The following is a 25186-nucleotide window of genomic DNA, read 5'->3' as shown; positions in this document are numbered from 1 at the left end:
TCTAAAATTTCCTATATTTTTCTACTAAAGGTTTTATAACATATCTCTACAAATACTAGTGCGCATGCATTCAGTGGCATAACTAAGTAACTTCAGTGCCGAAGTAACAGAGCAAGGAATAAATTTCTCTAAAAAGAGAAATGCTAAACGTGGAAATTATAAGCAATAAAAAAATGTGCTGCGATAAAAGATGGTATATGGATAAGGTATATATATGCTTTTCCGACTTTATGACATACCTCTACAAATACTTGTGCGCGTGCATTCAATGGCATAATTAAGTAACTTCAGTGGCGAAGTAATGAACAGAGCGAGAATAAATTTCTCTAAAAAGAAAAGTGCTAAACGTAGAAATTAAAAACAATAAAAACTTTGTTGCGATAAAAAAATGGCATGGATAGGATAACAAACTATTAATCGGGTATTTTGACTAATAATTAAAATTTTTAAAATAACCTATTTGATTTTGTACAAAATAAGTTTTTATTTTAATTTACGGTATAAGAAAAGTATTATTCAAATAAAAAAATCATATATATATATTGATAATATATTATATAAATAAATTTAATAATTATTCAATAATATGAAGAAAGAAACACAGACAGTTTTTTCGCGTGGGGGTGTTCTTTTTTTTTTTTTTTTGCATTTAAAAACGATTATTTTTTTCTCTCTCTCTTTTCTAGGGATTCTGTTCCGTCTCACAAATTGATTTAATATGAGAAATATTAAATATAAGATTTAATATGAGAAATAGTTAAAAATCTATAGTTTTAGTTATATTACATAAAATCTAAATAGTTTTAAACCACAAAGATAAATAGCGTTTAATTGTTATAGGACATTCGACAATGAATGATTAATAGAACGATATTTCTACAGTTATATAAGCTCACTGAACTCCAAAACAGGAAGAAAAAAAATTATAGATTTCGTAAAAATTCGAAATATTTTCATATACTGGAGTTGAATACCGAAATCTTTCTTTTATTTATTAATTTTTTTTAATAAAATAGCATTCTAATATCTTTCCCTTTATTTAAATTTTGAAGAAATACTTTTGAATTTTTAAGAAAATATTGTAAGAAAATCTGGAACTATCACGAATTAAAGAGAGTTTTTCAAAATTAACTTCTGCAACTGCAAAAGAGGAAAATGAAATGAGTGATAGTTTTCCCTTTAGCTTTTTCCTATACTTTCACATGTGATCCTTTTTGCGTTTAGCTTCGTTGCACAGAGAATGGTGTCAAGTGTGTATTTAAAAATTTTTATTTTTGCAAGTTCAGCCCAAAATTTTATATTAAATCTATAATTTTTATGCCAGGAATTTATTCCAAATTTCATTTATCTAGCTTGTTGCCCTTTTTGAATTCGTAGCGTACTTACTCATATACGAGTAAGTAGATATAGGTTGCGATTTATTATTTAAAATTATTGTCCACTTCCCAATATAAAACTGCGTTATTGGAGAAAAGTTTGTCAAATGAAGATATAATCCACACCCACAGATTTCTTCTGCCATACTTGCCCGCCACACCAACATGAAGGTGAAGGTTTCAAATTCATCATACGAAACCTATAAACACGGCAGGCTATAGGCAGTTCAGGCCACTATTTAATGCTTAATTTATTAAATTAATTAATTAAAACTGAATTAAATATTTCTTGTTTAATTAATTTCAAATAATGTCTTTCATATATTGCCAGAAATTTTGAGTATCTTTTAAGATAAATTTTAATAGAAATAATTAAATGAATGAAAAAAATGTGCAAAATAATAAGCACAGTCTTTTTGTTTTATATAGAAAATATTTTAGTTGGGGGAAGGAAAGAAGAAAAGTTATAAATAGACGTAATTTTTTTATTATTATTATTAGGATAATTAATTCTCTCTAGATCAAATTATTTGTTAGTAAAAAATCAAATATTGAAAAAAAAAAAAAATCCCGTCCCCATTGTAAATATAAATAAGAAAAGAAAAGAAAAAAACTGAATTTTAATATTGGCAGATATGAGAAATTTTGCGAAATATTTGTAGATTTCTGAAGAAATTTTTTTATAACAAGGTTTTTATTTTTTATTTATTTATTTATTTATTGCTCTTTTATTGAAGAAGCTGTCAAAAGTTTTTGTTTTATGTGAGAAATATTTGGGGAGGGAGAAGTATTAGTATTTTAGTAACCGTATTTTTTACGGGAAATAATAATTTAAATAGGTTTGCTTTATACCATTTAGACTGTTAAAAAGGTCGGCAGTTTTAAAAGTATAATTTTATTTACTTTTTAGAATTATTTTTTTAAAAAAAAATGACCCAAGTTCATATTAGTTATCAGACTGAAAGAAAAAGTTATTAGTTAAAAGTTTTTGTTATCAATATTAAAAAAAACTGAGTATAATAGAATATATTTCATGCGTTAAAAATTTAATGCTTGATAAATTATCTCGAATTTTTCCACGTTTTGAAGATATATCTTGATTTGTTTGAAATAGACAACTTTCAGCTACAATCAAGTGATAAAAAAATTAACTTTCAAAGACAACCAGGTGATGAGAAAACTATACTTCAGATTTTATTACATCATGTTATGAAATTTTAGATAAATACAACGCATGCTTGATAACTTCCATATAAAATAAAAATGAGAGAAACTGAACCAGCGGATAGAGCAGGGGGATTGGTTTTAATATTTATTTAAGGTTTTAATATTTATTTAATATGGATGGAATTATTTAACATTCGTAGTAAAGCTTTATTATTTTATCCGGAATTAGGAAACCAAATGACAGATATAAAACGCAATAAATAAAGAGCAAAATTGCGAAGAAAAACGTTCATTGGCTTTCTCTGAAATAAACGTGGTATTCGCTGAGCTAAAAATAACGGGATATTAATATTCTAAAATACAACTGCCATACAAATAACTAAATGATTTCATTTTGATTTGAAATAATAAATTAAAATTTCAGTTGAATGTCTTTCTTTACTTATTAGCTTCAATGGCGTATTTAAATTTTTATTTGTGTGTATACATTTTTGCGCCGTATCTTCAACATGTGGAATTGTCATTTGCGCTCAATCGCATTTGTGCTCACTCATTAACTAATGCCATTTGCGCTCGCTTTGTAGGTTTATTGGAACTAAATTATCATTGGCAGGGAAACTTGGCGAACATCTAGAGGGACTATAGAGTCTCGTTTTGATAAGAGATATTGATGATTGAGAGTTCTTTTTCAAGGAATAATCGTTTTGTTTCGAAAGGTAAAACTGATTATTAAGGATAAACATCTTAGAAATTTTATCTCTTGATTTGTCCTCCTGTCGCGACCTCGAAATGAGGATGAGAAGTTTCCGGCTTGGTGGTTGGTTCTCTCCACCCTGCAGGATACACGAAAAGGTGAGGGTCTGGCTTCTCCCATCGATGACGGGATGTGCTTCCTTAGGGAAGGGTTTTACCGTGACCGGCAATGGTCCTTAAGACTCAACCACAGTTTCCACCATTGTTGCTGTAGCGACGGTCCGGTCATTCAGTTTTTTTATCCGTGTGCCTTCGGGCGGGTCGGAGAGTAAGGCATATAACTTATCGCTTAATTTGGAGTTTGGTGTATTCTACTTTTATTTCCCTTTCCGCTACATTGATTTGATTATAAATATAAATAATAGTATTGAAATTTTCGAAACATCAAAAGTAAAGCCATCATCTTCGTATAATGTATATCAATATCGACAATATCGTTGTAGCCTTAAGAATGCAGTTTACGTGCCGCTGCTTTAACGAAAAAAAAAAAAAAAAAAAAAAAACTGAAAAGCGCAAAGAACGTTTGAAAATAAGATACAACAGTATTCTCTACAAAATTCCTCATTTTTATAAGCCAAAATGTACTTGTAATTTTTGTAAGCATTGTAAACTTAGCATCATGAAGCTAAGATTGGCGTCAGGAAAAATGCAGCAAAAATTAAAAGGAGAGTTTATAAAACTGATGAATTCGTCTCAAAAATATAACAAGTGGAAATGTCTCCTTTTTTTCAAAGTGAATATAAATTTTTAACAGATATGAATCTTCACAAATTATAAATTTAAACAACATTCATATTTGATAGTTGTAAGATAGTCAATAAATATTTCGATTGCAAAAAAAAAAAAAAAAAATGCTTCCAATGTAAACACCACACTTTAAATTGAATAACTGTGCAACAATCTTTATAATTTGAAAAATATAACATCTTTTTCTATATATCTTTAAATGTAAGAAAAGCAATGTTCAATTATCATTAATATTCGGAAATTTTTACAATCAAAATAAAATAATTACTGTCAGTTCATATTTTCATCACTAAATGTATTACAGTACAAGAAAGAAATCATTTAATCTTTCAAATATATAATTTAAAATCACATATTTCGTGCAAAATGAGAATTTGTATAAATAATTAAAAATTTACAAACAAGGAAAAAGACGGAAAGATCTTTATTTATCTGCAGAAATAACATATTTAACTTTCTTGTCGGTCAGTGGATATATATTTTAAATGAACGTTCTTTTTTACAGGAGGTTATTTCTTATAAATAAAAATGAATTTTTTTCCCCTTTTAACATTTAAGTATTAAATATATAATAGACAATATTTAAAAATATGTTAAATGCGAAATTTTAACTTGAATGCTTTAACTACCTTATTTGTAAATGCATAAACTTTTTTTTAAGAAAAAAATAAATTTTCCTTTTGAAGTAAATACTGTTTAACTTAGATTTTTTTTTATCAATGTATTTTCATCAACATTTGGGTTCACTTTAAAATTTTGGCATAATTAATGTTTTGATGGCAAAAATTTTAAATATAAATATATTTATAGTACTTGATCTGTCAGAATATTATACCATTTAAAGTTGTAATTTATGCTAAATATTGAAAAAATTTTTTTATTTAATTCCTTTTCTGACTGAAATGTAGTTAAAGATAATATGAAATAATCTTTGAAAGATAGACGCTAAAAGTTGTATAAAATAGCGATCATCTATAGTAATTATTATAAGTAAAAAGGTATCAAAAATGCTAATCTCAATAACTTTAAATGCATCATTTTAGCAGGAATAGCATTGTCTCAATATTTAATTAAACATAAAAGAAGCTGAACTTAAAAAAAATTGTGCATAAATTTATTACTTCGAATATGTGATTCTTAAAGATAATATGAAATAATCTTTGAAAGATAGACGCTAAAAATTGTATAGAATAGCGATCATCTATAGTAATTATTATAAGTAAAAAGGTATCAAAAATGTTAATCTCAATAACTTTAAATGCATCATTTCAGCAGGAATAGCATTGTCTCAATATTTAATTAAACATAAAAGAAACTGAACTTAAAAAAAATTGTGCATAAATTTATTACTTCGAATATGTGATTCTTAAAGATAATATGAAATAATCTTTGAAAGATAGACGCTAAAAATTGTATAGAAAAGCGATCATCTATAGTAATTATTATAAGTAAAAAGGTATCAAAAATGTTAATCTCAATAACTTTAAATGCATCATTTCAGCAGGAATAGCATTGTCTCAATATTTAATTAAACATAAAAGAAACTGAACTTAAAAAAATTGTGCATAAATTTATTACTTCGAATATGTGATTCTTAAAAATAATATGAAATAATCTTTGAAAGATAGACGCTAAAAATTGTATAGAAAAGCGATCATCTATAGTAATTATTATAAGTAAAAAGGTATCAAAAATGTTAATCTCAATAACTTTAAATGCATCATTTCAGCAGGAATAGCATTGTCTCAATATTTAATTAAACATAAAAGAAACTGAACTTAAAAAAATTGTGCATAAATTTATTACTTAGAATATGTGATTCTTACAGATAATATGAAATAATCTTTGAAAGATAGACGCTAAAAATTGTATAGAATAGCGATCATCTATAGTAATTATTATAAGTAAAAAGGTATCAAAAATGTTAATCTCAATAACTTTAAATGCATCATTTCAGCAGGAATAGCATTGTCTCAATATTTAATTAAACATAAAAGAAGCTGAACTTAAAAAAATTGTGCATAAATTTATTACTTCGAATATGTGATTCTGCCAAATATTACTTTTAAATTTCTAAAAATTAAGCTTTTTTCGTTACGTTACTTTAAAAAAAAAATGAAAGTAGCACCTCAGTTACAAATGAAGTCATACATTTTGACATTTAAAAAAGGAGCATTAAGAGGCAAAATAAACTGCAATATCTTTTTTTTTTTTCGAAATATAATTCCTTATATTAAGAAAAATCGTGTATGATTGATGTTATATATGATTGTAGTAGCTAAATAATAGATTTCTGGGGTTCCGCTGCACTTTTTATGCAATGCATTACTTAGACAAAAACAACGTTTTTATTTTAATACATCTTTATGATGAATAAATTTTTAAAAAAATATTTTAAATCTTATGAATTCCATTCACATAATCACACTGCTGTTACACCGAGAAATGTCTTATTATCTCTGATACATAATGTAGGTTTTATGAACAAAAAAAAAAGCTGATAAATAATATGTTTTATGTAAAAAAATGATACATAATATATGTTTTATGAAAAAAAAATGATACATAATATACGTTTTATGAAAAAAAAATGATACATAATATATGTTTTATCAAAAAAAAATCGCAATGATTTAAACAAAATAGATGTCTAAATTGGACATATTCATGTAGGATAGAATACTGAATTTTTGCTCTATGACAGGATGTATTTTCTAGATTTAAATCCTAGTTTCATTGATACAACTATATAAATTAACAAAAATGTTAACTTAATTTATCTTTAAATAGAATTATTAGCTCATTCCATACAATTATCATTCGATAAGGTTTCGTTTCTTTCTCATTCTGTTGGGTACCTTAAGAAGAAAAATAGCTTGTTTTTCTAGAAATGCGTGATTAAAGAAGTATATTTTTAAAGTTGAGAAATAAGAGAAGTTTGCTGTATTTAAAACGTCTAAGTATTTTTTTAATGAAATTGAGTAATAATGTACAATAAATTAGAGTAATAATAAAAACCTTAGTAATGAAGTATCAATAGAATTTTAGTATAGTTTATTTATCTTTAAAAATTGAATAAACTTTTTGAGAAATACACTTTAAAGTAGAAAAAAATATAGCTTATAAAACATAGATTATTAAAATCATGTGATCGACTCAATAAAAGAAAATAGTTCCTCAAATTACATAACCAATTTCTTTAAACTCAATAAAACAAAACATTCTTTGATTTTCAAGTTCACATTAGCGCATAAAGTTTGATATTTTATGAACGGTATCATTTTTTTTCTTTTATTCGTTTGTTCCTCATATATAATACAAAAACATACAATATTAGTTTTTGTTCAGTAGAACTAATATTTTGATGTGTTTAATATCTCTTTATTGTGTCGTTTTGCTTCGACTTGTTTCAATTCCAGTTTAAAAGGTCAGATAGTTTTTATAACTGCTTTTCGAGCGAGATAATAGTCCCTTTGATTTGATCATCAAATTCAAGAAATAATTTCAGGTTTAACTTGATTAACTTTTCAACAAAACCCAAAATATTCACCTAACCTTATTTTTAAATTACTTGGATAAAATTATTATAGCTATCTGAAGTCAAAAAAATTGCCATTCTGAGGATATAGCATGTTTTGCTACTTGATTTTAATAGGAAGGGAACTACTTTTGGAACGATAGCTTAACGTTAGAAATACCGATGCTAAATATATATCTAGTTTTACCACACCCGTCAAATTAATGGATTTTTGATGATTATGAATTTCATTGCAACTTTTGGCTTAGTTTATGTAAATAAAAGAATATAATTTAACAAAAACAACATTCAATATAATAATTCATTAATTATTAATAAAAAAATCAAGAAAAACAGTTTGTATTTGCATTTATAGGATATCCAGTTAGATCATTTAGTTCTAAACTGAATCATAATAGGAATAAAATAGATCCCATTACAACGGCTGCCGAACACTTTGAATCAATCAATATAATTTCATATGAAAAATGTAATTCAAAATTTTCCAGAAAATGTCTGATAGCCATGTATAAATGAATGTAAATAGATATTGATATCCATTATTACATAGATGATCCATAAAATATTATAAACTTTGAAATTGCTAAAGCTGTCATTTTGACGGGTCTTGGTATAAATAGATATAGGTTATAACTGATTGCGGAAGTTAAAATAGCTGAGTGGAAATTGAATAGGAATATGTAATTGTTCTTATATTTTATTAAAAGTCTTAATAAAGTTCTAAAACAATACATAAACTATATCAAAATTTTTAGGTATGAAAACTGAAAACCGACAAAATGACGGTCTTTGTAGTTCTATTGTTAAATACTATCATTACTTTTTTTAAAATTTATAAATAAATATATCTACCTACACTTGCTTCTACATTATCTAAACACTTGCTTCTAAATACAACCACATTGAGCTTTTTCAAAACATTGATTCTGGAAAGCACGCTTATATCGTTGCGAGATGTCTTATTTTAGTGCTTAAATATTTAATGGAATTGAGATTACTATAAAGGTCCAATTTGTACGATGATCCAAATATGGTAATTCTCCCCTTTCGACACGAAATTCAGGAAAATAAAAGAATGAACAAAATATAAAGTAATTATGAAATTATATGCTATTCTCTAGGTTTCATGTATATAGAAAAAAATTGAAAATTGGCATGAAAACATTGGCAATGTTTTAAGGAAAATAGGTAGTAATATAATATTAATTTATGTAGGAATAAAACTTTGACTCCTGATATTACAGTACACTCCCAATTATCCGGCTTAATGTGGCATACAACAAAAAGGCCGGATAGGCCGGAGTTCTATAAACTCATTTCTTTTCCCGCCAATACCAGGGGACAAAGTTTTTAAACAAAAACTTACTTTTATAATAAGTATTTTCTCACTTCTTATTGAGTACTAAGTCCTCCATTTGCTTCAAGCCACGTAGAATATGAACGCGACCGCGGCCCGGCGAATCATAGAAGTAGGTGCTGGTAAGTGTCGAGTTAAAATAGAAGGCTCTGTATTGGTAGTTTATGTATGTTTATAATGCTGCACTGCACGTTTCAAGAATTTGTTAGAGAAAAAGTAAGTAAAAAGATATAAACTGTTCACATTTTAACATAAATTCTGTAATACATTAACGTAAATCGTAGGCCTAGTTCTTAAAAAAATTGACAGAAACTGATTTTTTTTTCGGCTGATAAATAATTAATAGATATGAAAAGATTACCCTATGATAAGAATCCAAATTTACAGTTTTTTAAAAAAGTCTTTGATAGACGACTGCTGCTGCATTTCAGCCCGCTTCCAATGCCTTGGCAGTATATCCAAAGCAACGCCTTGCCTTCCTCATTTAATTACCATAAAAGAAAACAAGGCCGGATAGCCGCAAACCGGATACTCGGGCGTGTACTGTATATTTGAGAATGAAGCGTTTCAAACTAATACTTCTAGATATTGTAATTACATATAGATTACACGTACATGGAATGATGTATTTAAATATGGCAGTAAGTGAATCAGAACCGATAAAAAATGTAATTGTAATAGGTAATAAAATGAAATAATACATTTCATGTTTGAACGAATTTCACTAATTTTCATATTTTCATATTAAAAATATGTTTTTTTTCTTATAATTAACAGCTTCTACTTTTAATATTATTAATATGAGTAATGTCTTATTTATTTTTAACCAGGATTCTTATTATTTTGCAGAAAAACTGAATTTAATACAACTTGTTTGAATAACTTCAGTGTAAAAATTGCATTCAATAGCATGTTTCCAGTATCGATACCTGAAATATATATAAATATATATTCAAATGGCCATTTACCTAAACGCTTAATTAATCTTTCAATAAATGCAATTATGACTACTAAATAATTTTTAAGAATTCAATGAAAAAAATTGCACTTCAAGAAAAATGTGCAAAGAGCATCATGAGCATGGAAAACAATAAGTTGCTTAGTATATGCTTTAACAACATAACCATTGCTTTTGCTTTTAATTAATCACGAAAAAAATATTTTAAATTAAAGTTTAAAGGTTTCTCTAGTTTAATTTTTTTTTAACAAATTCTTTGTTAATTATTTATTCTACTGAATCAAAAGGCCAATACATTTTTAAATAATTGAAAGGCATTTATATATTCAAAATTTCTAGAACTATTTACAGCATTTAAATGAAGAAAGTTGAAAACATTTAAAGCGAAACTGCATGAGAGTTCTTAGTTTAAATAGTTTTGGATTCCACAAACTTTAAATCAGGCCTTGAGTGATTGTGACTATTATTTTACAAGAATTGTTTTGATTTTATTATTTAAACGAATATGAGTTTTTATTTAATAGTTGCAATTTTAAAAATATTTATAACTGTGAAATTCATAGTCTTGTAGAAGTTTTCAACGCAATTTAGATAATGATAGATGACAAATTAGTGCTTTCAATCTTCGGATTCATTAAAGTGCCAGAAAAAAAATATATTTAAAAATTGAGATATATTGAAAATTATATTATAGCATTTTCTGCGATGACAATATGAAACAGTCTTTCTTTCACACGTGTAACAATGTTAACAATTGATATCCATTTCTTAATAGCTTGTAACTTAATAATATCATACACAAGAAGACTGTATTGTTGAAGAATTTTGAGAATAACTGAAAGAACTAAATATTATTGATATGTTTATTTTATTTCGTTATATTAAGTAAATTAAGAAGTTATAAAAAACTAAATTTCCTCGATATAAAAATAAAATTTAAAAATTATAATTCGGTTTATTAGATTGAATTAATATAATGCATATCAAAATTATAATTTTTATAAACTTATTCGACCAAGTTATAGATGTGTTCTTATTCACTAAATTTTAAGAAACATAGATTTCCCACGGAAACTTCATTCCATTATCAGAGATATGGATGTCATTTTCACCCTGATATTATTTTATTATCTAGTATCGTTCGTTGCCAATGTGCCAGTCTTAAATACAAAGATAAACTTTATGAAATGGCAACCATTTTAATTCTTGAACATATAGCACTAGTTAATGAGTGCGCACAAATGCGATTGAGCGCATCTGACTCACATCCTTTTGAACAGGCCGGATTATTAGTGAAGTGAACAATTATTCAGAGCCCTCTCATTGCAGTATTTTGAAAATAATTTTGGGCTTTCGTTTAATTATAAAGACAGTGTGATCGGACTTTTTCAAATTAAAATCAATTATTAAATTAATTTTAGAATATTATCCTAGTATCATTCCTAATTAATTATCATTTCCAAATTTTATATATTATGCTATTTTATAATTCTAAAAAAAAATTGAGTATAATTTGAAAATATGTCCAATGCTATAATTAAATATTATTTAGATTGCGCTAAAATTGTTTTGTTCAATTTTTACTATCGTGTTTAAAATTATTTTAAATTTCAGTTCTGCATTTTTTATACGCGACATACTGTTGCCAACTTTTTAGAAAATTATCTGAACTTATGCGTTTTGCTATTTTAGTTTGATAAAGCTTGTTTCTTAAAACTACTTATATGATGATTAAATCAAAGTCGGTAAGAAAAATATATAGAATGTTTGGGAGATAAAAGGGGTCACGAGATTTATATTGCCTAAGAGCCCCATAGCAGGCTTAAACCAGGGGAATAATAATCCACAATCGAAATCTTCCCGATTAAAGGCAGCAAAACAATCGACTTGGCAGATATATTCGAACAGGGAAGTTTATAATTAGTATACTTACATATTGTATTAAAATAATATTGTTTTTGAAATCATTACACTAACATATTTTATATTTTTCAAATTCTTGTTTATTTTCATTCGAAGAATAACTCTTTCTTCCGTCAATTATCCAGATTCAGGTCTCGTTCGAATTAATCTGGATAATTGGAGCAAGGATATTCAAATTTCAATTCGCTTATTATCTTCTCTCAACTCTTTCACCAAAACTTTCCATGCATTTTGATAATGTCCATAAATTATGCTAGTTAAAGAAAAACCGAATGAGAAAAACGTTTTTCATTTCTGCCATTTTATTCTTAACTATTTTCGCACGCGGTAACAATAGGAAAACTGTCATCTAAACTGGCTGCTGATTACAACTCCGAGAATGCAGAATCAAATACAATATTTTTTTACTGTTATTCAAATCAATCAAACCCAACATTTATATAATTTGCGAACTTAACAATCTTCTAATTAAACACGATTTGATACATTTTTTTCAACTCTATTTTCTAGACTAGGTTAATAAGTCGCTTTTTTCCGAAATTATGAATTTTTTTAAAATTTTATTTAATATTCTTAATGTTTGAAAAGGTTTCTTTATAAAACTGTTAGAATTTTGTTTCTAATTGTAAGTCTATTTTTGAGGAAGTTACACGGATTTCTATTATTGCATTAATATACGTTTTAATGCTCTTTTACATGTTTACAGGCTATTTTCTCAAATTCTACTCTTTGATAGAATTTTTTGTTCAAATTTGACATAATGATTTTTCAACATTTTCTGCAGCTTCTGAACTAGAGTATAAGTAATCTATTCATTTAGAAATATTTTACAGTGGTTTTAGTGCTTCACAATGTGAAAAAGTTGAAAGATTATATATTCTTTAAGCTATCTGCAAAATTTTAAGCAAATCACTTAATAAACCTCAAGAAGATTTTTGCTTTACATCTCTTTTTAGCCCCCCCCCCAAAAAAAAAGAAAGAAAGAAAAAAAAAGGCCCTTTTTCAAATTTTTAAAAAACTTTTGCCACTTAACTGGTATATTTTGTTTTCATAAATGTTTTTTCAATCTTTTAAATGCAAATATTCAAAAATATAACTATTTTCGAAAGTTTTCATCCCGAACGTATTCACATACCTTAGGAAATGAATCAGCTTTTATCAAACATGTCCTCTCATTAAATTGCTTTGATATAACCAACATACGCCGAATGGTTCCTTTCAATTCAGAAAAGCTACTTCCTAAATTAAAATTATGTGCATCACAAGTTATAATTCAACAAACTTAATTCCTGTGAAAAATACGCAGCAATTGCCAACTTCAAATGTTGAACAATTAGGTTGCCCACGTATAGGGAATTTTTCGCCTTAAATTTCTTATAATTAAAAAAAGTCTTGGTATAACATCCCAAGAAAAATCTTCATCAATCTTTTGGTATAACATAGCACCTAAAATTTTCATCAATCCTTCGGTATAACATCCCACGTAAAATCTTCATCAAGCCTTTTAAATAATATCCCACCTAAAAGTTTCTTCAATCCTTCGGTATAACATCCCACCTAAAATCTTCATAAATCCTTTTTATTTTTCGGTATAACATTCCAAGTAAAATTTCTACATCGCATGCACGCATTTTTGAAGGATTAGTTCATACACAGGGATCATTTGAACCAAAATTGAAATATAATTATTCGTAATTTTATTACCCTCATAAATTAATAGTTCCTAATAGTTGAATTTAATTTCTTCGTGCATTTTAGTTGTATTACAGATAATGATACTTCTAATATGATTTTGTTTTTATAAAATTCTTCTCAGTAAGTTTTTGTCTCCTTTACCTCCTTTATTCATATAAAACATGCTATATAAGTTATAGGCAAATCTGAATTCCAGTATTCTATAGAATACCGTAAATTGTACGGCAAAGTATAAAATGATTAATATTTCTCACATTTTCTAGGTATTCTATAGAATGCCAAATGATAAACCGGAAAGATCCGATGACTTCTGTTTACATTTTATTTCTATCTCTACTTATAATAAAGATGAATGTCTGTGTATAAGTGTTGGCGCTCAACGAACTCGACCGTTTGACCTAGAATTACAAAATTTAGCACATATATACGGTGGCAGTGTATAAGTGGGTACGTAACGTGACATAAGTACTTTGGTAGTGGATTCAGGGGTGGGGGATTTTTGAAATTTTAATTAATTGAAATGAAGCAAATTTTTTGCGTTTTTCCGGGGTAACTTCCAGATATATTTCAGCACAAAAATGATTTTTACATCATCTCAAAATTCCAAAAATTATCCTTTCAATTATAACCAATTATTTTGCAGTATAAGTTTTTTTTTTCACTTTAATATATTTATTACAATATATTTTACACAAAAAAAAAAAAAATTACGTTACGCTTGTACGAAAAAATAGCTTTTATCAAAGTATTGCCATCGCGTGGACAAAAGTTCAGATTAAAAGTTAACTCTCAATGCAAACTAAATCTCTAAAAGTCTAATTTAGAACGTGTCTGAACAAAATAAAATTATTCTGAAACATGATATTTTAGAGAAAAATAAATGCAAGGAAAAGGTTTCTGTTACTTTTAAAATACCTATATTATTAGTCCAAGAATTCAGTATTTTTAAGGCAAACGTAGTTTAATCTACAGGGTGTCCCAAAAAGATTGAAACGCGGTTTAATTCTTTACCTATTAAGATAAGTGAGCAATGTAACTTGGAAAGAAGTTCAAAATAAGGCCATGCTAATAAATAAAAATTCCTGTTTATTTTCCAAAAGTTAAACTTTTTAAATTTTTATGCGACCCCTCTAAAATATTTAGTTAATTAGAAAACTTTAATTATATTTTATGCGACAACGACATTACAAAAAAAAAAAAAAGCATACTGGTATCGTGAAAACTGAATGATTTATATTTAACTGAAAATTGAACTCTCTGCATATGTCATATCTGTCCTTCTATTACAGTACTTGTAGTGCTTCCTTCTAACCCATACAAGAAATAACTGAACATTTTAATAAATTCCAAATGATTTTAGCAAAAACGGAATGGTGGGTTCGATAACACTCATGTGTGCTTATAAACTACTTAATATACAATAATTGTATATATAATTTTAAAAATATATTTCTTAAAATTGCATTGTTTTTATTACAATACTTTAATTGTCTTCTGCTTACTTCCCCAGTGTTAATTATAAAATAAATATACCTATAAAAATAACGTCAGAAAATAAAATTTGTAAATGATACCTACACTTTTGAAATTAATGCACAGTATAGCATTTATGTTTAACAATATAGTTTAAAATGTAGGATTTGCACATTTGAAATAAAATTATATCAAATGAAAGGGTGAAGGCACTCTTTTTTAATGAAATTTGTCTAAAAAAGTGAAAACTGTCTTACTGGGGTAAGAGCAGGATATGTAAAAATGATGCAATAAATTTCTGAAACATGAAAACTTAATAATAATTCAATGATGTATTGTAATTCTTCGAATTTGCACATTTAGGAATAAAATAAATTCATTTCATTGAAAAATAGAAAGCTAATATCTCAAATTTGATTTAAGAAAGGAATTTATTTCAAAATTACAAATATAACATCATACAAAACATACAAATAGTAATTGTAAATGCTTAAAATATAAAGAAGTATATCAAAAAGTACAAAACAACAGTCTTACAAGAACTTATTACACTAACATCTAAAGTATACAAGGCTATCCATGTAAGGAAGAAGTAGCCATTCAAGTAAAGTGGATTTTTCAACAATTGTGCTGATTTTACATTAAGTAAATAGACAATTAAACATAATTATTCCGAATGAACATTTTATAAGTATACTAATCATAAAAGGAGACTGGTTAGACAATATTAAAGCAAATACTAATTTGTCAGCAATTCTAAAAAACGCAGAATATAAGGCTTTATTATGCTCATAGATTTGTTTAATCAGGAAGAATAAATTGGATAGATCAAAATTTTAACTGCAATATTTACAATATGACTCACTTTGTGGTTTTGTTGGCTTTTTTTTCTTAACTATTTTATGGATAATATATTTATCACTTAATTGTTAAAGTGGCACCAGTAAGTACTTAAATCAAAAGTAATAATCCCTAGTACATGCACAGGAAACAAAATATCATTTAACATTAATATAAACAACACACACATACATAAGTTCATATAATATTTTCCATAATAAAAATCAGATTAATATCTTCTTCACACAAATAAAAAAAGGGGAAAAAAAACCCATGAAATGACAGAAATGCAAGCATTATTCTGGAAGACATGTACATGATTGGTGATAACAAGCAATGAAAATGTCAAAACACAAAATATATAAAAATTTGAATTGAAGGAAATAGTTGTGAAGATAGAGTATAGCACTTTTATACAAATCGATCACCATTCCGCATACTGTTGTACAAAACGGAATCCACTGATTAGTGTCTATAAATTCCACACCACAAATTTGTAAAAAAAATGGCCACTGGTGATGAAACCAAGTACGAAAAATAGATTTTTACCGTTCTAAAAGTCATAGTTTTGAAGATTAATGCTTCTATCACGATTAAAGCAACATACGTTTGTCCAAATTGCATTTGTCAGAAAGGAAGGATTTGATTTTACCTCAGGTAAATTCATACCCAATTGGGTAAATTAGGTACCCACTTGCAAAAAGCCAAAATGTCAATCACGTAGTTGTCCATTTAATCATGATAACTGTTCAAGGACTCCATGAATATTATAAAAATGCCAGTTATTACTTTCAAATATTCTCAACACTGTTGGTTTTGGAATCTGAACAGATTGTTCATACACTAGCATGAGATTAACTTAAAAAGAAAGGCAAAATGACAATTTCTATATCACATGTATAACGTCTAATTTCTCCCTTGAAAATAAGGATCTTGTAGGTTGTAAATAAGGATACTATAATGGATAAAATGTTCTGTAAAAACATTTCTTAAAAGGACGCTGGTAATTCGAAAAACAACTGTTGTATTCTTTATCAATTAGACCAGCATTACGATTATATATAACATAAATCGTCAGAATATCAAACAATCCTTGTTACTGAAAATGTCATTCTTCTAGAAAGCACAGAATTGCGACCAAAGAATGTTATTTTCTTGCTCGGTATGCTAGTACTTCTCCAAAATATCTTGAATGTTTATTTTATCAAGTTTCTCTTCCCTTCTTTATAAAATCAACCAATCAAAGTGAAAATATTGCATGTGATAAGCAAATTTCTTTGAAGTCATGTTGATTGGATGTTGTGAAACTAAATAAATATTTATAAATAACAGATTTTCTGTATTGAATAAAATTGTATCTTTGAAATAAATGTCTTCGTCTAAATATGCGATTAGTCCCTTCAAATTTAAAAAGTAGCATATCTACCAATGTTATGCGTAGAAATGTGAAACTTTGTATGTGCACAGAAGAATGTAAAAGAAACATTTAACTAATTGGCATTTTCACATTCTGGGGGACATTATTTTTTTTTTAACTTAAAACCTCCTAAGGTGCAAAGACATTTTCAAACAATTACCCACATAATTTAATAAAACTTTATAATTACAATTACATGTATATGTGCAATAATTAGGGAAATAAATGCTTGCTGCCCTTTTGGGAAGGGGTACCTTATATATATCCAACAGATTAATTTTTTAAATACATACTATTGTTTATAAAGAGCCATGTTTGCCAAGAAATTCCATGGCACAGTACCATTTTAGAAATATGTAACAGATTAAAAAAATTTCTTATGTTCTATCTATACCTGAATATCAACCCCAAGCACTCACACAGTTTAAGGTGCAAGCTACTTTGTTACATCTTATCTATCAAGAAAAAGATGGTCCATAATGAACAAAAAAAATAGGGGGGGGGGGGAGATTTGCAATTTTTAAATTACTTCTAAAAAAACTGACATATTCTGACATCTAATTTCTATTATGAAGAAGCAGGGATATTATCATTCTTCCTTTACTGTAACCACAAAATAAAAACGGATTTTGAGGCTTGGTACCCATTTTTAAATTTAAAAATAATGAAAAACAAAACTTAAAGTATAAAACATAGTGTTGAAATCCATACCAGCAGAAAGATAAGTATATCTGAAGTTATATCACCAATATTAATTCAACACCATCAATCTAAATTTCCATGGTTAATCCAATAATAATTAAAACCAAATAAAATTTATTAGAACCATTCGTATGAAGTAACATATATAAAGCTCAGACTTATAATTAAAGAATTTTATTTAATGTAATAATTTTTTAAAAAAATTAAACACAAGACATTTAAAAAAAGAAATTGTAAAAAGTGCTTTACTGTGGGACTTTTTCTTCATAAATATGAATTTCTCAATGCCATAATTAATTACTGCATAAATTTCCAATAAAACTGTTAAATATAAAATTTTTTAAAGCAAATGATTACTATTAGTTCAGTCTCAGTGGCATAGCAATGGGATGGGGGATATAGATACACAGAATACCAGACTTAGAGACTGCTATGGAACAAAATGTTAATGCATATGTCATTATTTAAAAGTTAAATTTGTTGAAGAGGTAAAAAAAATAATACTGAACATTAGTTTACTACTGATAATAACTAGAGGCGAAGGAAAAAATTCCATTATTCTCTGGGCACCACTTATCCTTGTTATAACAATTCAGCCATAAGTAATAAAATGCCAGCATCATTAAATCTACAACACTTAAACTTACTAAGCAAAATTTACATGATGCACGATTTGTTACCTATTATATTACACTAGAAAAATAAGTAAAATATCGAAATAGATAAAGAATAACAATTTACTCGTGCAATTTAAAAGTTACAATTAAACAGTAAATACCAAAAAATTTATGAAAAATAATTTCAACATAAAAACAAGAGTTTCTGCTTAATGGACACAATAAAAAGGAAAATTTGTTCTTTAAATCAAATTATATTTAAAAACGGTTCAAAACTGATAAAAAATATTCGAGATTTTAGAATCAAAAACACACAATTTCATACAAAGTTTGAGTACAGACGCTAAAAGTACAGTTAAAATTTTGTTCATTAAGATAATACTCAGTTAATTACATTATACATCTACTGAGGTTTTCAGTGAATATTCTTAATTTACAGGACACATTTTCATATTACATATAATTCATCACTGTACAAAGTTTTAGAGGAAAAAGAATGAATGAATGAATTAAAAGCTCATTTCCTCATAAAACTCAGTATAAAATAAAACATTTCAAAATCAAACATGACTAGAAAAAGAGTATACAAATTTAATTTTCTAGTTACTCAAGATATTTGTAACAATATCTCTTGCTATATTACAAATTCACTCCGATAATTGATTACATCCAAAACATTTTTTAAAAATTTAAATACATCATTCTCATTATTGCTGACTCCTAAAAGTCAGCAGAAGCTGAGCTCTTGTTCCACTATTATTATTATCTGGCATCACATATGGAGAAAAAATACTATTTAATCCATTGAAAGCAAACTGCTGATGTAATGAAAGAATAAGTCTCGGGAAATGACCACTTCTGATTTCTAAACGAGCAAAGTCAGATTCAATATCTTGTACACGGCTCACTGTCGGTAATCGATTTCCAAATGATCCAAAATGAGGCAAAAAATCCAAAATTGTTTGAAAATAAGATCTTCGAATCTGCAAAAATTAATGCATTAGGAATATTTTTTTTAAAGAAGTTCATGGAAACAATCTTTAAACTAAACAAAAGAAAAAAAAATAATTCAAGTCATACAAATTCGATTAAAAATTTTTATAGTTTCCCCTTTTTCATATTAATTCTTTTCATATGCAAGAATAGAGTATATAATTTATCACAATTTGAAATAAAAATTACAATATAGCAAAAATTACATTGAGAGTTCACAATACATTCATTCATCATGAAATTGAGGCCACTAAAAACCTTAATAAAATAGTAGAATATTAAGAGAATAGTTTGCTTGTGTGAAAGAAATTTATCAAAAGAATTGGATTTCCCAACAAGGGTCTCACTAGTCATAGTCTACAATAACATCTTCAAAGAAAGAAGGTTATCTCTCCAATATATCACTGCAATAAACATTCCTTTTCACAAATCAACTTAAATTATAATTCCAGTTTACTATCCACCTTCCGAAGATATTGAAACTACTTTGATGGAACCAGAAAATTTTTTATGGTACTATCATGATAGACTATTTATTGACTACAAGAGATTTTAATGCAAAAAGCACAGTTTGGAACACTGGTTTTCAAAATAACAGTTGTGCATTACTTGAGTTTTAATAGAAGTTGTTTCAAATGAAGAAAATTTGCTTGCAATGTTTGATGGTTCTCTAGGAAGATCACGGATAGATATTACCAACAGTGACCCTAAATTGTCAGAAAATCTTTTTAAATGAAAAATTGATTTACAACCAACATGTAGTGACCATGATAGAATAGGTTTTTCAATTTATACAGAAAGACCAAAATCGATTAAAAATAGAAATAATTACAGAAAAAATTATAAAACTTTAGATCTCTATTCACTAGAAATAAAAAATAATAAAATTGGGCAGGAAAACATATAAGTCAACCTTGATGCTTTTGTTGTGAATTTTACAAAGACTATTACATCAGTTTGCATGAATAGCAAAATTAAACAAGTTATATATAAAGAAAAACATAACTGAAGGTCAAGAAAACCAGATTCTCAGAAGTGATGTTAGAAGAGTAAAAAGAAAACTGTTTAAGGCCAAAGATATAAGAGATAGGAAATATCCTCACATTTGAATTAAAGAAGCGCAGACGAAATGTGCATTAAAGTTAAGGACAAAAAGAAGAAATTGGTCAATCTTATGTGAAGATGTAGAATTAAGTGGACCATTTGGAATATATTTCGATGAGGCTGAAAATCTAGACAATATTCTTCAAAATTAGTGCTGTTAGGAAAACAGACGGTTCTTTACCTCAACCTCCTAAAAAATCAACAGACACTTTACTAGAATTCCACTTCCCCTCCGATCATGGAGATTTTATGCTTTTTCATCAAAATATTCAAAACAATAATTGAATTCCACCACATTCTATAGATGATCCTCCAGTTTCAATATTTGAAGTAGAGCATAGTTTGGATAAACAGGTTCCGGTTCAAATGTTATTTCAGCAGAAATTATTAAAGAAGCATTTAAGTGTAATAATAAAATTTTGGTTTATATTTACAACAAATGTCTACACCTTAGATATTTCTTTGCAAAATAGAAATTAGTAAAAGTTTGTATTGTTTAACAAAAAAGATACATATACAGCAGCTGTTTGCTCTGTTTGTCTTCTTGATTTCATTGGGAAAAAATATTTGATATAAAGATTACACAAATAATATTCAATTAGTTACTAAAAATAATTATCTACATCAAAATCAATGTGGTTTCATTCCTTTGAAAAGTGCAACTGAAGCAATCATTCAAATTAAAAATTGGATTGTTGAGTCAAGAAACAACTCAAAACATAGTATTATGATTTCTTTAGATGTCAGAGGTGCTTTAAGCTGAGTTTGGAGGATTGCAGCACAACTTGAAAAAGATTAAGTGCCCAAAAAAACGTTTTTAATGTAATTTCTAGTTTTCTCAACAACATAATTATTTTTTAATTATAGTGATGGAATTTTTAAGAGGGAATTTCAATAAGATGCCGTCAGTATTCTAATTCTGGATATCTGCGTTAGTTCCTAGTAGCTAATGAAGCATACACTTTAGGATTTCTTATGCAGATTATTCTTATCCATTTGTGGCTGCAACTTGAAAGCATAAAATTCAAGATTTAGTAAAAAAAAGCACAAGAAAAAACAAACAGACAATTAGTGAATGAATGTTAAAGTTATTTTTGCATATGAACAAAAATGCATTTAATTCCTTTTGGAAAGAAAGGGTGCTATATACACACATATTAATGCAGGTAATGTAATCAAGCTCACCAGAAATAAAAAGATTCTTGGTGTCATCCTTGATCAAGCATTATTAGCAATTATGGGGGCTTTACATACAATATCTATGTTAGCTTTACAAATAATTAGTCGGTTTGAATCAATAGATTTGGTGTGTGATATTGAAACCACTTAGTATTGGATAAAAAAAAATCAACATAAAGACATCAATTTCTTTGGTAAAACAATCGAAGAAAAAAAACAATTAGTTATGAAAAGAGATTCATCCTAGTAATATAGAAAAAGTGAAATGGGATTTTTCTGCAATGATAGTCAGATACTCTATCTATACAGATGGCTCAAAAATTAATGATATGGCAGTTTATATTTTTAAGGAAAACTTGATAAAAGTTTTGATATTTTCGGTATAGACTTGAAAAATAGTTGCTCTGCTTTTCAAGTAGAACTTCTTGCAATATTTCTAGCTTTAAATTGGGAAAAAAACCATAATAAACCATATACTCATTATCATGTATTCATTGACAGTCTATATGGAAGGCTTTTCAAAACCTCCACCAAAAGAGAAATAAGTAGAAGTTATTAAATGTTTGGTACATGCTAATATCTCACTTTTTGATACCAATGAAACCCATATTAGCATCAAAAGCAATGAATTGGGCTTTAAATTAGACTCCACTCCTGCCAGAGCCTTCCAAAGCATGTTTTAAGAAAATGCAAAATCAATTATTTGGTCAGCCTTTTGCTCCTGATTATGGACACAAAGATTGAACTAATGTATATATTTATTTCTCATTTTTCCTCCTTTTTTTCATTTAAAAAAAAATTCATTCTTTCTCTTTTCTTTAAAATTCTTTGATTTTCTTCTTCTACTGTTTTCTAAATTTCAATTACTTAACATTTGGAAAACTTTATTTTTCACTAATGATGTTTAAATGATACTATTATTACATAATAATACGCAGGCTCTACTTTTAGTGCCATTCTGACCTCATTCACATTTTTTTTTTTTATTTATGCTTTTCCCTTTTCTTATTTTGACTTTTTATTTTCTTTGGCTGTCTCCATTTTTCTTTACATCCAACACATACGAGCCACTTTTAGCATACACCTAATCATCACCAGACTTATCAAACACTCTATAAGGTGTCTTCAACCTTATTTTCATATATTTTTTATTTTATTTTATACTGTTTTATCATCTGCAGGTTAACTTTGTTAATATAACTCCTAATACAGCATTTCTCAGAAATTTGTATCCATGTAACTTATAAAAAAATTTCATTCTTTTAGCTTAAAAATAAAATTCAGGTTACAATTCAATTCAGGTTCAAAATTACAATTCAGGTTAAAAAAAAATAAATTTCATAAATAAATATAGAAAAAAACTGAGGAAATTCACAGAAACATGACATTACAACAAATGTAATTCATTCTATTTACAGGTAAAATATGTGATGTACTACAGATTTAATAATTGCTATTTTATATAAAATTTATATTTATGTATCGCAGATCATAAATTCTATTTTATATAATGTATCATACAGTATATACATATTTCAAAAGGCTTTATTCATGTTAAAATACACATATTTAAGTGAAATATTAAAGCATATTTACCTTTAATTTATCCATATTGTATCAGTAGGTTTAGGTTTCAGCTATATTAATGTCCACTTTTGGAAGTAGTAATATTTTATCAGCAGATCAGTTCGTTGTTAGGAAAATAGAGCATCAATATCTGAAAAGAAAATTCATATTCAGCAAATGCGGAAATCTTCCAACAAAATGATATTTCATTAAAAAAAAAATACAAATGCATTAAATAGTCCAAGTAAATCATTTAAAACCTTTTTTAAACAAAAATTTGCCCACAACAAAAGAAAATTGCTTAAAATTAAATATAAATGCTTTTATATTCCTGTTACTGAAATTTTTAAGACTCTTGACAGTTTAAATCTTATGAACTTAATATATCAGCAATTTGATGAAAGTAGAATCATATTGATATTTAATGATTATCATTTAATGTTCTAAAATATATTCTTCATTTTAGCTATTAATATTTTTTACTCTTATGAAATAAAATATGTTCCAAAGAAAAGTAAATTATATTCAAAATTATAAAAGTCACTTATCTATTAACCAGTAGGGCATAAAATACCAAATTCAGGCCAACTGCTTATGCTTAGAAACCAAACAGACTGTGTTCAAAATATACGTCATATAAATTTATTTATTTAATAAGGCATTTTTCTTTTTTGTATTTTCCTTTATGGTTTGTTTAGGTTCTAAATAATCACAGCCAAACGTCGTACAACTCCTCAAATGTAACACAAATTTATTTTTTCAAAAAGCATGCATATATTTATATATATATTAGCATTTTCCTCAAATTAGGTTGGTTTGGATTTTAAATAATCCAATACAAATATGATAATATTGTGCATCTTCAAAGTATGTTCATAGTTGGCTTATAAACAAAAAAAAAGTTTCAAATACAGAAAGTTTACACAAATTTGAAGAAATGCAATCAGTGTACAATACACTGAAGAATTGTGTTACAAATCGAGGTCACTCTTCAAATGTATGCCATGAATGAAAATTTCTATCAAATAATAATTTTTAAACGAGAAAATTGCGATCCTGAAATACAAGAAAAGTCATATCTGGGTAAGCAAATCAATTTTAGTGGATTTCAATGATTGAAGGCAATTTTCGAAAGTGGTCAAGGTCCGTACTTCCGCCAACGGTGCAACGTTTCTATCAGCAAATAAAAATTTTAATTTTCAGGTGTGCTTAATGCAATAACATAGACTACAAATAATTTAATCTATTAGTCTCCAGAAAAGAAAAAAAAAGAAGAAAGGAAGAAAAACATAGTTTGTTAAAGCATTAATTCAGTGACTTCCTTTTGACACGACATAATCAGAATAGATACAATATTTAAACATACGATCTTAAAGAAGACACTTGGTTTAGTACACACACTGTTACAATTCATACAATGTATGTAAAAAGTAAGTCTATTCAGGCAGAAATATTCTGGCACTTTTCAAGCATACTTAACATGGACATTCAATCGGACAGTTCTTTCTACTTTTGTTTATGTTTATTGGCCGCGTAATGTTCTATTCGCTTCATTTCAGGTTTCCATTCCGAAGAAATTTAACTAATTCGAGTGACTATAAAGTAAATAAAAATTTATACCTAATATTGGGCTTAGTTTCTTTTACTAAGAAAGGCTCAGGATTGTTTTTTACTTTATTCTTCCAGGTAGTTGAAGTTTTATTGATATATAATTATTGCAACACTTATGTTAATTGCTAAGGTATATTTCTAGGTCATTGACCTGTAGCAGAAAAATGCAG

The 25186-nt window shown here is 27.0% G+C and overlaps 1 protein-coding gene and 1 long non-coding RNA gene across 2 annotated transcripts in view; one reads left to right on the top strand and one right to left on the bottom strand.

Annotated features, from left to right (window-relative positions):
• LOC129958399 (uncharacterized) overlaps nt 1–25186 on the top strand; it is a 44518-nt gene that overhangs the window by 13861 nt on the left and 5471 nt on the right. The gene's annotated exons all lie outside the window — the stretch shown is intronic.
• LOC129958400 (uncharacterized) lies at nt 15400–24926 on the bottom strand. Its single transcript, XR_008783219.1, has 3 exons — nt 24772–24926; nt 23436–23556; nt 15400–19546 (listed from the first exon to the last, which is right to left on the bottom strand). It is a non-coding gene; the product is annotated as an uncharacterized LOC129958400 (long non-coding RNA).

This window comes from Argiope bruennichi, chromosome X1 (assembly GCF_947563725.1).
Source record: "Argiope bruennichi chromosome X1, qqArgBrue1.1, whole genome shotgun sequence".
NCBI lineage: Eukaryota > Metazoa > Arthropoda > Arachnida > Araneae > Araneidae > Argiope > Argiope bruennichi.
This window is presented reverse-complemented; position numbering and strand designations above follow the sequence as displayed.